General features: G+C 40.4%; 1 protein-coding gene across 3 annotated transcripts in view; it reads right to left on the bottom strand.

Moving 5' to 3' along the window:
- The window catches only part of LOC105154018 (uncharacterized), a 70,973-nt gene that overhangs the window by 31,005 nt on the left and 21,785 nt on the right, over window positions 1-18,183 (bottom strand). The window contains exon 1 of one of the 3 annotated variants that reach the window (XM_011069242.2): window positions 9,576-10,027. The exons of 1 other annotated variant lie outside the window; for it this stretch is intronic. The gene's annotated coding sequence lies outside the window, so the exon portion shown is untranslated. Of the gene's footprint in view, window positions 1-9,575; window positions 10,028-18,183 lie in introns of those variants that run through there. One more of the 3 variants, XM_011069247.2, reaches the window with a different exon arrangement.

Below are 18,183 nucleotides of genomic sequence, written 5' to 3' on the forward strand. Positions count from 1 at the left end.
TTCGCGTATTGCCGGTACGAAGGGAAGAGAAATGGATTTCTAAGTGTCGCGATAATTGACTCTGATGTGTACCACACCTACCTTACGACGTGTAGCGAGTTTTTGTTTTTTCGGGGACAAATTATAGCGATTGTGTCAATCGTAAATCCGATCGAGAGAGAGAGAGAGAGAGAGAGAGAGAGAGAGAGAGAGAGAGAGAGAGAGAGAGAGACGACCCGAAAAGAAAAATACTCGAGTAAAGGTAGAAATTACTTCTATACTTTGCTCTTGATAGTCGCTCTAATTTAAAATCGGGGACAATCAGTCCAGCGGAGTTCATTGAAATTCCTGGAGCTCATCCGGTTCGCTCCGGTTTGCCCGGGAAAAATGACAAGCTCCAGCGGGATCTGTAATAATCCCGGTAATCTGGCGGATCGAGAATGATTCCGCTAAAGAATTTCCCGTCCGTTGAAATTCGGATCGTTTCTCGGTGAGCGCAAACAATTGCTCATTTATGGACGCACTTTGCATCGCTCTTTCTCATATACAACGCGCGCAATCATATGCTATGCATTCGACATTTATCGCGGCTTATTCGCGTGATTTAGGAGGTAACATAAAATACGGACGGCGGTTCGACGTGACGGATTTTTTAAAGGGGTAAAGAGGAAATAAGACGACGCCCATTCCGAGACGAGATATATTCGCGTTCTCTTTCCTTTCTTTCGCCGTCCTTAATATTACGTGTATTTTTTAACTGGGCAGAATCATCCACCGAAATATCGTGCCTGTCCGACTTTTGTTTCTTTTTACATAAAATAATGATTGAATTATAATAAGTAAATAAGTACAAGTAAATGGGGCTATAGTTATCTCGCCTCATTAAGTCATCGCATAATAATACCCACCCTTGTTATGTACCTTTCAACTTTATCATGTCCGATAACGAGTTGCCGTCGCGTCCTCGTTTAAAAAAACTTTGTTTCGACGCAGAAGAGATTTTTCCAATTTTAATTTACGGAGCATCCGAGGATCGTAGATAACATTTTATTCGCTTTCGGAATGAAATGTTATCCGTCGTCGACTCATAATTTTAAACGCTGAGAGAACGCTGTCGACGAATAAAATACCACGGAGAAAATACATCCGTAAGATTCGCGTTCGAATTAGCGTATATTCGAACAAGCCTCGATGCTCACTGCCAGAATGTTGAACGCGAGTGAGATACGTGCATGTTCGTTCGAATAGCGCGAAGAAAAACAAGGTCGCCTTTGTGCGAGCGGAAGTCGGAATGAAGAAGGGTGGGTGCGACTTCCTTCGGAACCCTCGTCGATCTCTAGATACTGAACACGAGATGACACACGAGAGCAAGCTCTGCAACAAATTACTGTGTCCCTCCGCATTCGTTAATTTTGCTCATTTGCTTTTCTTTCTTTTCCCACAGTATCGTTATACTCTGTTCTACATTTGAAAATATCGTAACGCACTGCTTGGGATAATATCACCAGCTTGGGTGTATCTCCGGTGGGACTATTCAAACCTTTATCTCACGTAATATCACATAAGCCCGTCATGTTTTATCGTGCGCTCGGAAACTTTGTGCGCGTTCTTCAACGCGATAAATATACGTTATCGTAATGAATACCACGATAATCACTTGCACTCCAAGTACAAGATCTCCGAGGAGTCTGCCAGGCGGATCGGGTAAATTTGATGCACAAACAATTAAACGCTATACGCTCATCAAGAGATAAACCCGGCGATTGTTGTAAATAACAATAATTTTCATATTTCAAATACTAATTCAATAAAACGATAAATTAACGCAATCGCTGGAACTATGTTATTTGCAAAATATACATAAGTAAACAAAATATCCTTCTAATAAATTAATTAATTAATCCGCATGGTATTATACATTTTAATGTTATGTATACAATAAATTGATTATAAAGTATATGTTATATTTAGTATTCCATTTTATAGAAGGATATTTTATTTATGTAAATCAATATTCGCGGCAGCACTCAAATGGAAACCGATATTTCGAAAAGAGAAGGAAAAAAGAAGAAATAAAGAGGATCGTAATGAAAATCAGCTAGTAGAATTTGACGATCGCGTGCAAATAAGTTCCAATTTCAATATTCCGCTGCACTGAAAAAATTTCTGGTTGAAAATAGACAAACCAGAAGATATTGATAATATTAATCAGAATTCCGGTTACCTCAACTGGAATTATAATAGATTTATTCAGAAAATTCTGATTTGTTCATTTTCACAACATAAAGATTTTTTCATTGAAATATCTACAAATTTAACTAGACAGAACTGAAAATAATTTTGTAGGAATCTCAAGCATAATGAGTAATAATGCACAAAGTTTTGATATTCTAGCAATCAGTTTGAACGTCCTATACAATTATTTTGATAATCCAACAAAATTATTTTCAGATTTGTATGGCATCTAGCTTAAATTTTAGATACTTCAGCAAAAAGGGGACAGATAGGAACACAAAGACGACTAATCTCCATTTTTCTATTCAACCAATCACAATATCTTAGAAAGAGAGGGAGATTAATTATCTTCACGCTACCTTTTTCTCATTTTTGTTAATCACATTATGATACTATTTAGATACGGATGACACATTATCTGTCAGAATTCCAATAAGACTCTTGCAATCAGACTCTTTTTTGCGATACGGAATCTTCTTTGTCCCGAAAAAAGCAACTTATCGAAGTAACAGTTAGTTCGGAAATGGAGCAATCTGAATTTTAGGGCTTCTAACATTCATTGACTCGCCCGTCCGCGGCTTCTCCACTCCGTGAAGCTTTTATTCGTCGGATATTCATTCTTCTTCCGCCAAGTTGTCGCGCCCGACAGCGCGGGACGAATATCCGCCTCCGTCGCGTTCCATTTTCCATTTAAGCCCGTAAATAGGACACGCTCGACCGCCGGTCGGGTTAATTAATCGTGACCAGGATGCGGGTGTTGCACCGTGCGAAAAATATGTCCTACAACCCCCCGCGCTCCTCGCCCGTGGCGGTCGCGAAGTTGTTCCGGAGAGCGGAAGGAGGAGGCGGGGAAAAAAAAAACACATAACGTTATTTTATTGCGGCACGGGAAAAAATATTCGCGGCGATTCGTTCCGCCCGGAACGAGCGGAAAGGTATTGGCGATAAGCATCGGTGGTGCGGAAGTTGCGCGCGAATGGAAATGTATTCGCTGCCTATCGGCGCTCCATTAATACAGTAATAATTTCAATTACTACAAGTACATGTAGGAATAGAAGGGAGAGGTAAAAAAAAATAAGCGCATTGAAATTCTCCGATGAATACTGCGTGCAACGCTATGCGAACACTCGCAGGGTAAAAAAATACATCAATCACTATAAGCCAATACTGGTGGCTCTCGAAGAAGGTAATTTCTCGATGCATCGCTCTTATCCTGAAACCTGTGATAAATTTCTATATATACGCGAGTCACTCTAGAAAACGCTAGGACGACCGGCATTATCAAGAGGACACCGTTAAGGGTAAATGCCGCTGAAATGCCATTAGCCTGCCCTCCACCTCTTCGAAAGTTGCTGCAGTCTGAGGAAAGAATACGGTGCGCTACGCGACGAAAGTTTTCGGAGCAGAGGCAGTAATTTCTCGCGGAATTAAACGGGCCACTTTTAAGAAGTTACTTCGCTCATGTAACGTACGCATATATATTCCGCAACGTATGTATTACGCAAGATACATCAACTAGGTCGTGACATTTTATACGTATAACAACGTTATGGAGTTTTTAATTAACTGTTCCACAATCATATTAATCCGAGAAAAATATATTATATATGTGCGTATTTAGTGTGTATTATATATATGTGTAATTAGGGAAAATATTATAAAACGAGTAAATTTTTTTTTAACAACACTAGGAAAAATGTTTTATTCTATGAACCGAAAGTTTGTTATAACAACAAAAATTCGTTTAAAATTCGGTTAAAATGTAATCGAACGAAAATATTTAGTTTTAAAACGTACAGAACAAAACTGTAATTTTATGCAAACTATTTAGTTAGTACAAACAAATATGTATTTTTGTTACAAAATAGAAAAATTTCGCAGAAGCAATTGAATTTTGTTATATATACATATATAAACAAAATATTTGGTTAAACTGAATGCCTAAACTGAAGCACAAAATTTTTTTTCCTACAGTGTGCTTGCTATTCGAAACAAGATTGTTACGAACGCATTCAACTCATCGTGTAGAGGGTATTCTTCTTCGCAGCACGTCGTTACGAATATATGTCTTTTCATAGATCGGACCTCCAATCTGACATGATATATTATGGTGCGTATCAAAAGAAGCGTGCATGAAGAGGATCCGCGCTATATAACTCATAGAGGATCGGGTGAGGTCAGGTTCCTCTAATGAGTCTTAATGAACGAGCGTGAGAGAGCTGGCTGCACGTCGATGGCTTTTCATTAATGTTCATTGTGCGAGAGATAAGAATATTGCCCGGAGGGTCTTTCCGCGGAAGGCGAAAAATCGTCCCGGTTAAATCGAAATTAACGAGGCGGATTCGCGTCGAAGGCACAGAACGGAGCGATTAATTCGCCGAGCGGTTAAATTTCCGTAAGTGCCCCTCGGGATATTTTCCTCGAGCAAACTGAACGGTCTCAACGAGATTTCCCTATCGATGTATGCGGTGCCAGGAAACACTATTTCGAAAGGATTCGCTGACAAGATAATCGATAAGTCAATATGATTAAAGCTTGAAGGAACGATCATGCTTGATGTAATAAATATAGGGATAAAGAGAGAAAAAGATAGAGAAAAGGCTTTTATCTTATCGCGGAATTCAAGTGAGGGAGCGGATCAGGGATAGCGTTTATTGTGAATGGAGCGTAGGAGAAATGTAGCAGAGAGGGCTCTGACATTACAGCGAATCGGTTGATAGTACTGTAAAGCTACATCAATGATGACACTTCATGCGGGTACGAGATGATTAAATTACACGATACCATTACGATCCGTGCACATAAATCGTGCAAGCAATTGATTGATAATTTCTCAACGTTAATTCTTAACGTTAAATCTGTAAATTAATAAAACAATGATCTTTGGATATCATGCGCTCCTGTATGAGTAAACAAGACCGACGAATCCCCATCCTAAAATTTCACAACTTTTCATTTAGGGTTGCCAGCAGTTAACGAAATCAATACTTAGTCAGTGCTACGACTATCAACTGACGGGCGACAGCCAAGGTTTTGTCAACCAATACTGGGTCATAACTGACAAATGATTGGCTGTTAAATGACGGCCAAAGTTCTGTCAGCCTGAACTATGGCAAGCAATACTGGGCTGATTATAAAACCTTATATATGAGTTTCCTCTAATTTCCAAACCAAATTTCAATTTATCTGACTTTCAATAATATTTTAATTTTTAAATATTTTCATCCTGATTTGGAGTTAAACTGATTTGACGTAGCAATGCAAATTACTATTAATGTTGTTAATAATGCTTGTTTTTAATTGTTAAATTGGTAGTATTCTAAAATTGCGTAGGTGTGATGTATATACAGTCACCCATCATGAACAGATAGAGTGAATCGGACTGAGTCGAAGTCTTCTATCATTTTGCAATTTTCGTAATAATTAACAAAATATTAATTACTAAAAATTGCCAAATATTGGTCTTGAATAATTTTTTATTCAAATACTGTCAACTTTATAGAAAAGCTGTAAGAGACAAAAATCATTTATTTTCCTCTCATAAAGTTCTGAGAATTTTTTCAGAATTTTTTATCAACTTTTTAGTACTGCATTTTCTTATTTTTACCAACATGAGAAAATACGATATTAAAAAATTCTGAAAAAAATTCTCAGAACTTTATGAGAAGAAAATAAATAATTTTTGTCTCTTGCAGTTTTTCTGTAAAGTTGATAATATTCGAGTAAAAAATTATTCAAGACCAATATTTAATTTAGCAATTTTTAGTAATTAATATCTTGTTAATTATTGCGAAAATTGCAAAATGGTAGAGGATTTTTCGACTCAGTCCGATTCGCTCTATTTGCTCATGATGGATGACGAAATATGTTAAAATCACCTTGTATATTTAAATACCTTTACATGGCAGCGTCGAGCATCGTAAGCTTGCTACTCATCAATTTTGATCACGTGACTTGTTTTTAATGAACAGTGAGCTCACGTTATGGCACTTTAAATTTCTTTAAAGTCAAGAATTTTAATTGTTTAGAAAATTTTGCAAAATTCTCTGATTTTTCTCTGAATTTCCTGACTGTTTTCCATTTCTCGGACTTCCAATTTTGTGGTAACCCGAATAATATAACAATAATACTTCCACAATTTTAAGCGAATCTACGATCGCGCGTGTCAGAAGCAGAATCCGCGGTTGGTTTCGCGGATTCGACGATTTGATCGACAGGAATGTCCGCGAACGATAGAAATCGGTTATCGGGAGATCACGGGAAAACGAAGGAATAATGGATTTGGAAATATAACGGAGGTTCTTCGTCACATCGCAGGACACGCGGATCTCGCTATTGATGCACGCGAAAAAAGTTCGATGCCGGACGAACGGATTTCTTTCTTCGATCAAACAAAGAGTTCGATTCATCGTTCGGGCCAGCGCGGAAAAAGGAAGGCAAGGAGCACATTCACATCAGCAGGTCGAGATGGTCATCATTCTTCTTTTTTCATCACAATTGACTTCCTTGAAATTTCTAGGCTCGGTCCTTTCTCGCAACTTTTCATCCTTTTTTTTTTTTCAAACGTATCTGAAGACACGAGAAGGACCTTCGATGACCGTAAATACACGCAGGTAACTTCTCGCCGAGCGGCGAGAAGTCCAGAGAGCGAAATGTCGTAAAGCGTGTTTAAACTTTCGGACAGCAGAGAACTATCGTATCTGTGCTATTGACGGTTGCAACGATGCTTCCTACGATAACTTTGTCTACGAATTTAACGACGTAGAAATCGCTGGCTAATCAGACGCCAGCGCGTTTGGGATAGGAATAGATATATGGCGACCAGCCTCTGGTCGGCGGAGTGAACAATAATTTTTGACTGCGATTAAAAATTTATGCGTTCGTTCAAGACAACGCCGACGTGGCAAAACGGCGCGGAAAAACGATTCGTCTTTGTAGGCGCGTCGGCGATGGCAGCGTGCACCACCGCTTATGGTAATATTTCGTGCATCGCGCGGCATGCATAATGCAGCCAGAACTCGAAATTTATGCAGTGGGCGCGAGAGGAAACGATCGTAATGTAAGACGGGCGACCGACTCTCGTGTGTCGCCTGCTCTAAACGCCGGGGAACGTTCCGCAGCTATGCATCATCGATGAGGTATAAACGTAAGGACGGCCTCTACGAACTTCAGAAATGCCTTTTGACGGGACGATCGTCCTGGTGAATAGCAACGAGATCCTCTCGCTCGCCTCTCCGAAAGCAATCTCGGGTAAACTCACTTCAACGGAATGTTAATTTGCGGGGTTTCGTTAGGAAAAATTTGTTGAAAAGCCACGATAAATAATCTACGTCGACATTTTATCATCGCGGATAATTTGGCTGTAAATTGCGGGAGAGACATCCTGCGCATGCACGCATATATTTCCCTAATGGAGATATGATGCCATCGAGTTTTAATAATTAAACATTTATTAATATCAACGGGCGTTCGCCGAAGTTAGTGATGGTTACTGTTAATGCCGTAATTTTCATATTTATTTTTGCGTAATGCACGCAAAAATAAATATTAACTTTCCATGTAATCTTATCATTTTCCTTCTCCCTCCTCTCTCTCTCTCTCTCTCTCTCTCTCTAATTAGATTACTTATGTATTTAAATTCCTCACTTTTAATAAGTAAATATACACTCATTAATATTATTCATATTCAGATTTATGTGTCTCACTCTTTTGTTATCACTTCATTATTATTATTATTATAACAAATATTGGCATTCAAAGGTCGAAGTTTCACAAAATATAAAAAAAAAATGGAAAAAAATTTACATAGTATTGTAGAAAGAAGAAAGGGCAAAATTTTTTTTCTTTCTTTCTTTTACATTTTATGAAGCCTTTCAATGCCAATTTTTGCTACACTCATTTTCGAGCATTTTAATTTTTACAACGCTATATATGTATTTAAAGCTTGAGAGGAGAATATCCCATAAAAGGGCGCATAAAAAATAATGATTCTCTCTCTCTCTCTCTCTCTCTTCTTTTTTCTTTTAAAAAGTATATTCGCGAGCAATGCACCAGGGAGTTCGAATTAAATCAGCCGGCTCGAATTAATTCGGTAAGGAAGAAACTCGTTAACAGCGTCAAGCGTAACGGCCTTTCCCCCCCTCGCAGCTTTTAATTTCACTTCGAAGAGAAGGAGAAAAAAAAGAAGTCCCGATGGCAAAACTTGTGTGTTAACTTCCGACACAAGAAGTTCCCTCGATCCGCTCCACCTTGCATGGGGAGAACATTTCGTCTTGCCGCAGCATCGTGATTCGCCCTGAGCGACCCAACACTCCCGATTCGCTTCTCCGACCTAGCTCTCACTTTCTGCCCTCCGTTCCGCGAAATCCCTCCCTGCTGTCCTCCTCAAAACCCCGACTCCCCTCCTCTCCCTCCCTGGCTTCCCACGCGTTCGATCGCGCGAGATTCACCGTCGACGAAATTAGCCTCGGTAAAATGCGGGGAACATCTGCACCCTAAAAGAGCCCTGCTGTTCGGAAGAACGATCTACGATTACATTTCCATCTACCATTATTGATCATGTCTGAGTATAACACGCTGTATTTTTATTATAATAACAAATACAAAGGGACAAGTATGATTCGTGATTAAATAATAATATCGACACAATCGAAACTCGTGATCAGAGATTGGAACGTTGTTTTGGTCGGGTATCAACAGTCGAAAGTGGAGTTTAATTTCGAGCATTGCGATAATCACAAAATAATCATGAGATAACGAGGATTGAGTAACAAGCCTCGCCAAGACGGCAATTCGATTCGAAGTTCTTGCGCATTTAGCTGAGAATGTTAGATTCGATTCGCAGTTCTTGCTCATTTATCTGAGAGCGTTAAGAGTCTTACTCGCTCCTACCTATCGTACAGATCTCTAGACCTTCCAGCTAAGCGGATCGTCTAGCGTCGTAATCGGGAATTCTCTTTGTTGCAGCGGGAGCGGATCCGCCGAGTGTCCCTCTCCGTCTGCCGTCCGAACAGAATTCGTAGTGCGTCGGCGGAAACGAAAGTAAGAGCGACGCGTCGAGAAGAGAAGAGAAGAGAAGAGAAGAGACACGACGCCAGGGGCGTACAGTACGAGTTACGTATACTTACAACATGCCGAAACAACAAAACTAGTCTCGTCACTCCGCGTGCGATCGAATGCTACTGTTGCTGTCGCGGAATCCAATCCGCGAGCGCGGAGCGACCGGCTCTTTCACCTAACCTTAACGCGACTCGCAAGTCGCACTTCGTGTTCCCCCGCTCTCCTCTCCTCCTCTCCTCTTCGCCTCGCTCGCACGCTTGCACGCTCGACCGGTGTATCGCCGTCAGGTGTATCGCACTCACCTCGTATCGGTGCGCAGGTGTTCCGCCAGGGACGACGATGACAACGGCGACGATGGCGGGGTACGACGTCCGCGGAGTCCTTACCGTTTAAAGAAAAGAGCTTGCGACACCGGCGGCGAGCGACTCCCCCGCACGCCTCTGTGTTATATCCTCGTGCGGAAACCGCACCGTGATTGAAAACCGGGGGCAGAGAAAAAAAATGCCGGGCAAGAGACGGCGACGGTCCGGAGCGCACGACGACGCGTCGGCGCGCGCGACGAGTGAAAGGTAGACACGGATAAGAAATGTATTATATACGTGCGACACTACCGAAGGCGAGAAACGCAAGGAACGACGACCGCACGACGACGACGACGACGACGACGATGACGGTGGCGGCGACACCGCGACAAAACCGCCTTAACCGCTGGGCGCGTACTGTACGGAACGAACGGACGACGGCAGTATGGCGCCCGGCGGGGCTTCCCCGCACCTCGCACTTCCCTTCTTCGGCAACCCCACTCGTCGCCACGCTGTCGACTATTGTTATCTCCGTCTCACTCCCACGCTGCAGTTCGCCATCTCGCTTCACTTTGCGAATTGCCACGCTGTACAGCATCTGCTCTCTCTCTCCCCTCCCTCCATTCTTTCGCTCTCTCTCTCTTCTTCTGTCTTTTCCATCTCTTTTCATCTCCCGCGGTTTGAAACTGAATACTAACACACCACCATCCTTCTCTTTCGCACAGACACGGTCTCAGCTGTCGCCGATCCGTCGGTCTGTTTCCCTTCGACGAACGCGTATACGTAATCTCTCCTTCTCTCGAACGTGGAACTCTATCTCACCAACACCAACGTAGATTCTTCTCCGTCGCGCCCTTCGATTTACACATCTCTCTTCAACTCACAAACTCCGCGCTCGCGCAGAGAGAGAGTGTGCATCCTTCTGCACCGTTCTCTTCTCTTTCTCTTTTCCGATTTATAGCTTCTCTCTCTCCCTCTCTCTCTCTCTCTTTCACCGCTTTTCTCCCGCTATCGACTCTCTCGCTATCGATGACGATATCCTTCTCTTTCTCCCGCTTGCAGTTCAGCCGATCTCACTTCGGTCTCGATTAAGGGAGCAGGAGAAAATCCTCCGCGCGTACGCGTGTGCGTGTGTATTATTTTTTTCTATATACGTGCATCAAGCGATACTTTCCGCCGACACCGCCGGTGACGGGCCAATCGACATGCGGTCGAAGCACTGTCCCCCGGAGATCGCGCGACCAGACCGTGTGCTCTCCTCCGCGCTCTTCCTCTCTCTCTCTCTCTCTCTCCCGTGGACCACGCTGGGAAACGTGGGCGAGATTAATATTAGATAGATATTTGTCGTTAATAACATCTCCGACGCTATGTCACGGCACGGCGCTATTTATCGCCAGCCGGGTGCAACAACCATTGTCATCGACGCGATGCATCGCGGGATTTCGCCGGGGCGCATGTTGCGCGTAAATTTTCTTCTCTATCTCTCTCTCTTTTTTTTTCATTTTCGACAACAATTCGCCCGAGCGTAAACCGACAAATCAATCAATCGATAAACATACCTATTTCCATGTGCTCGCATCGTCGGGATAGAAACGATAGAACGCGCAATGCTGTTCCTAAAACAGCGAAACGCGTCGCTAAAGTCAAACGCAATCTTCTTTTCTAACACCGGACGAAATTAATTGAAGAACATCACGAGACGATCACGGGACAATGCGATGACTAACGTGTGACTGTTCATTCACATGAGTCTTTGTTGCAAATTTTATCAGACTTCGAGGCTTCTTAGTATTAATTCTTTCAAATATGCGATTTTAATGGAATCATGTTAAAAATTCAATTGTTTTAAATTCAATTTAAGAGTACTTTAAATAATTCATACTAAGAGAATTAATTGTTTCAAAATTTTCCAATATGTATACGTTATCGTGTGAACGTTGACCTCAGATGGTGTCGATAGAACTAAATAATTGCAACGGATGTTTTCAAATTTGATGCAAATTATAACGTATACGAGGTCTGAAGGGGTTACGCGATGGGATTATTTATCGTTGTCATTGGCGACGTGTAACACCCGCTATCGTACCGGAGCCGACTCGCTTCTTGACGAGAGCGACCGTTTTTATATCTTCGTCAACGCAAAATAAACGTCGCGCCTCCCAAGGGCGAGAGTGACGTTGTGTCACTCACGCGAAAGAGTTCATCGTTTTGTGGAAAAGCGCGAGTGCAAAGAGATTAAAAAGGTATCGAACGCATGAAAGTCGTGAATTTCTACGAAAGAGACATATTTTTAAGAGATATCCTTGATAAATTCGTACGTTCGTTATTAAACTCGATGCCGCAGCGCTATTTAGCATCTCCGTTATAAATGCCACTTTGGGATAAACTTCAAAGAGCCTCTTAATCAGTTCATGAACTTTTCCAATAAGATCTTTAACCGCCATCCCCCACGTTCATTGTTCAACGAGCTTAACAACTTTTGCAACGCCGGAAATTATTACTATAAATTTCCACCGGCTGACCTTTCGTTTGATAAAACGCGTTTCGCTCTGTTGGTGGGATGCAAAGAGAGATACGCAACGTGAGCGCGCGCGCGCGAAAATGCACCGACGAAACGAACGGGAAATGACATTAACGTTAAATTAACTGCCGTGAACTTCTGCGCATTTTATATTTTCCGATATGTCACCGGTGCGGTGATACAATCGCAGGTGCCATAAACAATAATGATAATTTTGATTAATATTTAGTTAGTGAAACGCAGATGCGATGCGACATATTTTTAATAAAAACAATTCTGGCAAAATTATTTAATCTTTAGTATACACGATGGATCATTCGTAATTCTTTTCTTTGAAATACTAGGAGTAGTACTCGGCTTGGCTAAATATTAATTTCCTTTTAATTATTTCCCATAATTAATTTTAAACGCAACCTTACAAATACTTTTTAAATATGTCAAGGTATAATATGTAAAAATCACTTAATTTCTCTACACGGTAAAAAATATTTTGCATTTATATTAAAAATGGTCCACTCTACGTTTGTTAAAATTTTGTCCTGAATTTTCAATATATTTGAATGTTAATTTAATATAATGTGATTATATCATTTGCATATTTTATGTAAATTGATATTCAATATTTCTTAGTGTTGAAATAACATAATTTACGAATAAATGAATAAATAACATAAAATGTATTTTAAAATATAAATGTTAAGATAAACAAGTAAAATCTGCTAATTTAACGTTATAAATGTAATTTTGGTGTAAAAATATGCTTCCACAGTTTGCTTACAGTTACATTTTTATTTTAATATTTTGGTTACTTTCTAACGTATTCATCTTCTGTTAACTTAACACAATTTGAGTGGACCATTTGAGACACGTATTAAATTTAACATAAATTGTCCAACTATGTACTTTTTGTAGAAACGATAAAAATTAACCTAGATATGACGACGTATCGTGTGTAACGAAAAAACAGGATAATCGTGTGTTCTTTTATAGAAGATCAATCGATAGAAAATAAATTAATAAATTATCGAGATTGTTCCTCCATTCGCTCAGCTACTTTCGATGTTCAACATTGTGCAACGCAGACGCACGTTCTAAATATAAGTTTGCCGCTTCTGGCCCGAAGCGATTCCGCGTGAGCGTGTGGGCGATAAACGAGTTTCGATAGATGCCAGTCGTGAGAGGTGAGCGACGATAACGCGGCGCGAGAGCAATTAGTTTAACGTATTTCAAACGGCAAGCGACATTAATACGGAAATGTCGTCGTTCGCCGTTACGAGAAGCACGTAAATATAACCGGGGACATGTATGATGTGCGTTCATCGAGGCACGCGAATAAAGGGAACAAAATCTCGGAAAAACATCGCTGGCCCCTTCGGCGCTTCTTGCAACTTTGTGGAGATAAGTTTTTCGCGACGCTTAATGCGACACTCTCGTGGGTCGTAAAATTCATATCGCGTGCCGGGAACACCAACGACTTGACCGTTGACGACCGAACATCAGGATCGTTCGTTTTTTTTCCCCCCCTCGCTTCCTGCGGCTCGAAGAATTTCAAGAACGAGGTCGAGCATCGCCTGTATCAGCTGAGATGAAGAGACGTGTTGCTTTTAATAGATAGAATTAAACGCGCAAAGAGCGATCCTCCCTTTAACTATGTATATTGCGCACTACTCGATTTAACGAATAACTTGATTCTAGATAGATTAAATATCGATCTTGGGACGATCCTCAGCTACTCGCGAGATGGTTAACTTATCGATTTTCCACAAAGGAGATGATGTATCCTTAATAAAGTGGCACGTAAAGTTACGCGCGTAATCTCACGCTCGATTTTCCTTACTTGATATTTCTCTCGTGGCGGTGCATTTTGCGGAAGTTATGTGTCGGGAGATATTGATTCTGGCGAAGGAATAGTATATCCCACCGAATATTCTGTCGGATGTTACGTTTAACCTTTTAAAACTGACGGTGGGTTATTGGACTTCAATTATATTCTTCATCTATATGTGAATTATTGTTATTAAAATAAATTTAGTATTTATTCTTTTCATACGAGAAGTTAGATAGATTATTTTGATTCCTTAAAATTGATTAATGCTTTTTAACTTTTCAGGGGCGAGTGTTATATATTTGCAACGTTCATTTTTTAATTAAATTCGGGGGAAATTCGGAATCTGTATAAATCAGTTATATTTAAGAAATGAAGATAAAAATATATATAGCGTTAAACACTGAAATGTTTCTAGAAAGACTATATAACGATATATATGAATATATGTGTATAAATAATGCAAATATCGATACATTCTTAACTTACAAGTCACTTTTTTAACAAAAGCAGTAAAAAAATATTTTTTTTGTCTCTAGAAAGTTAAAATAAAAATAGTTTTACAGTTTCAAGAGTAAATCAAACATAAGTAAATTACTTATATATCGTATTTGACTTTCGCATTAAAGAAGATTCAAATCCAGAGTCGAAACGTTTGTAGTTAATTTATATATTCTAATAATATGCGAATTATATCTATATTTTTGCCTTGTAAATATATCTTTTACATACTAATAATTGTGGGAACTCATACAGGCAATTTATTTATATTTAATGCTTTTTAGTCAACATAAATTGAATGAGTCTCAAAGATCCAAACTTCGTCGATGTAAAACTATGTAAAACAAATTTTGACGGCTTCAAAGGATTAACATCGCGATTCTTAGAGAGAGTTTAATATTTATCTAACAATGTATATAATCATTTCTGAAAACAGACAATTAACAGTCGCTATTCCTTCTTTCTTTTAATTTGCGCAATAAGTTGAAACGTAATATCCGAGAAAGGTAAAATCGCAGCTGCAAAGGAAAGGACGGATGAGCGAAACAAGAAGCGCTCCAGGAGATTCTTTGACTCGCCATGGCCAGCCCCTTTCATCTCTATGGATGCAGACTCGCAGTGATTCTCAACCTTGACAGGTCTGCCCTACTAATTACATGGAACCCGCTCCGCACCAATCTGCTTCCCGTCCTTTGCTAAATGCGCTCTTATTAGCCTTCGGGCCACGACGTGTTGCTCTTATTTGAATGCGAATAGCAGCACGAATGTACAGCACATATTAGGAACGATCCTATATTGCAACTGCATCCATACTGTATCCGATGAAGCAAAGATTGATAATTTCGAATACAAAGATTTGTCAAATTGAACGAAAAGCGAAGTAAATCCTTTGAGAGCTAGGAGAATTGAAAATCTGTGCACTCGTTTTCAACCGCAATTGTACGATGTTACCGCATTTCGGACGAAGAAATGAACATCGGTTTTTCCACGTAACAGCAGCCGTAAGCGCGCTTATCTGATATCACGCTCATATCAGATGCCCCCGAAGGTACCCCCTTTACACGAGGGTAATCGTGCTCCGCCATCCGCGAAAATTACTTGCGGTTAGTAATATCTCTGCATACACGCCGTAATAGGGATACGCATTCGGATTTCGGCATCGTAAGCGATGATCACTCACGGAAAGCGTTAGATCAGCCGTTTATTACGGACACATTTCTCATTCCACTCATGCAGCTCGATTGGAGTTCCTGTTCTCTCACCATACGTCATCTTTCCGTCTTTATATAGTTATATTTTCATATTTTACTTATATATCAGTTTAATTTATTTTTGTTACATTACCTTTCGTTAATTGCATATTTCGTACATTTTGCTCTTATTTTTGTGTTCTTAAAGGTTCTTACCGTAGAACAACGCTAAACGCCTTTATCTCTCTCTCAAAAGCACGGTACGCTTGACGCAAAAGGCTCGAAGAGAAAAAAAAGAAGAAAAAAAAACGGAATTTCAATCAATCGCCGAATACTGTGTGTTTGTTCGAACTTTAGTCCATCGCCCGGATCAGCTATCCCGGTCCACCGTTCCGACCTGATGCATATGTACATAACGTACGTGCGCGTGCAGCACCGCGTCGGAAGTATCGACGAGTCTGTAAATTTCCATCGAACCTATCCGCGACGTTCCGGCGATATGAGATTTTGCATTTTTCCGCATTCGCAATTCGAACCCCTTCCGGAGGGCTGTTTCCCCGGCGTGGGGTCTCGATTGATTCCTTTCACGAGCGCATGAAACGCTTTCGCGTTCCCGAGTCTCAACGGCGCGATAATAAGGTAGTCGTCATGTTAACCAGTCAATTAATTACCGCGTCACGTGCGAATTGGCGAGTGTCGCGGATGAACGCGATCGTAGTATCGGATTTGTTCCGCGGATTGCAAACGAGGCTCGCGGGCGCTAGGTCGCGTGTGTCAATATTCAGACGAGTATGCAAACATCCCGACAGCAGATAACGAAGCTATATGCGAACACGGATAAATTCCGGCCTCCGCGAGTTGATGTATAACGCATCGCTACGTTAGATCATGACGGATATACGCAATGTCAATGAATGCACGGCACGTTTTTCATTTGCATTAGGAATCGCTCTAACAATAAGTGAGAGTCGGAATTGTGCACAGGGCCTAAGCTGTTTAATTTATAGAATGTAGAGTCATTGGTGTGCTTTCGTTATTACCATCGTCATCGTACGGCCGATTGTCGTCGAAACGATATTTACGTATAGATTCATCTGTTTCGTTAGCACACTAGAGACTGTCCAATTTTGTCTGGTTTCCTGATTCAGTCCTTGATCGAATCCCGCCCACAGTAAACGACATTTCGTTCTCGTTCACACAGAGAAAACGTCGTTGTGGGACCGAGGCGAAAACGAGGGGCAAAGGAAAATGCGTTGGTGAGATGGGAATGATAATGAAAAGTGGACACGGTCCGGTAATTCAAACAATTTTTCGATCTTATGAAGGAATATTTTACTCAGAATAAAAGGAGCATATAGCCATAACGCAAGATGTTTTTAACTTATATTACATAATATATTTTACAAAATAAATAACAATAAATAAAGGGCAAAGCAAGAGTCAAACACATTTTAAATTATAACACAATTAAATAGAATAAATTACAAATAAAAAAAAATAATTTAATATTTTACTGGTTACAAGGAAAAAAGTATCTAAAAATTTAGCTAAATACAGATTCTGAAAATAAATTTTGTTAATCTATTAAAATAATTATATTCAAATATTTGCTTAAATGTTAAAATTTTTTGCAGCATTATCCATCATGTTTGAGTTTCCTGTACATATTAATACTTAAAAATTATTTTCAGATTTATGTCTACTTAAATTTTTAGATACTTCAGCAAAATCATTTTTCCCGTGTATCTTTACGCGCAATAAATGAAAATAACGAATAAAACAGATTTAGTTAAATTGTTCTTGATTCTTCTTTCCAAATTCGAAATATCGTGCTAATTCGCCGATTATGGGAATTCTCTTGTAAATAATAATGTATAGCCGATCCCAGTAGAGCTACATTATTTATGCGACATGACCAGACATGATAATAACGTAGCGACTCGATAATCATTATTTCCGATAGTACGCGCTCAAGTCTCGCAGAGCGTGGAGTACCATGGCGGCAATTTTGATGCACCGGAGGTAGGCGGGGGAGAACGAGTCGTCGATCATCAGGAGAGGATACCAACTAACGCTAGAAAGAGACACGAGACACCGCCTCGTTACGTGTTGACTGTTACGGGAGAAAGAGCACTTGTCTACGTTTGAGTACTTTGTTCTCCGGATGAGAGAGAAACAGAAACGGGGGTGCTTACGTTACGAAGGACGTTACGATGAGAGGACATCAAGGACAAAACCGCCTGGCAAAAGCCATCAACGCGCCAATGGATTTTAATAAAATATTAGAACAGCGGAAAACTCTACTCGGGAAAGTATTTCTACCTGATCCTTGACTCTCGCTCAACTATCGCATGTCTTCGCTCTTATCTGACGAATGGCGAATCGCACATTTAGATCATGTTCAGATATACTGCAGTACTGAAAATCTGTACATAACATGAACTATAGATTTTCAGTACTGACTGCGTATACCGGAACACAGTTTTAGTATATAAATCCTCAGTGTTACTTGGTGTCGGCACGAAAGGAGTTTTGCGGTAATACTCTTGAGTCCTCAACATCTCTCTCGAG

This window comes from Acromyrmex echinatior, chromosome 6 (genome assembly GCF_024713525.1).
Source record: "Acromyrmex echinatior isolate Ae372 chromosome 6, ASM2471352v2, whole genome shotgun sequence".
NCBI classification, from domain to species: domain Eukaryota; kingdom Metazoa; phylum Arthropoda; class Insecta; order Hymenoptera; family Formicidae; genus Acromyrmex; species Acromyrmex echinatior.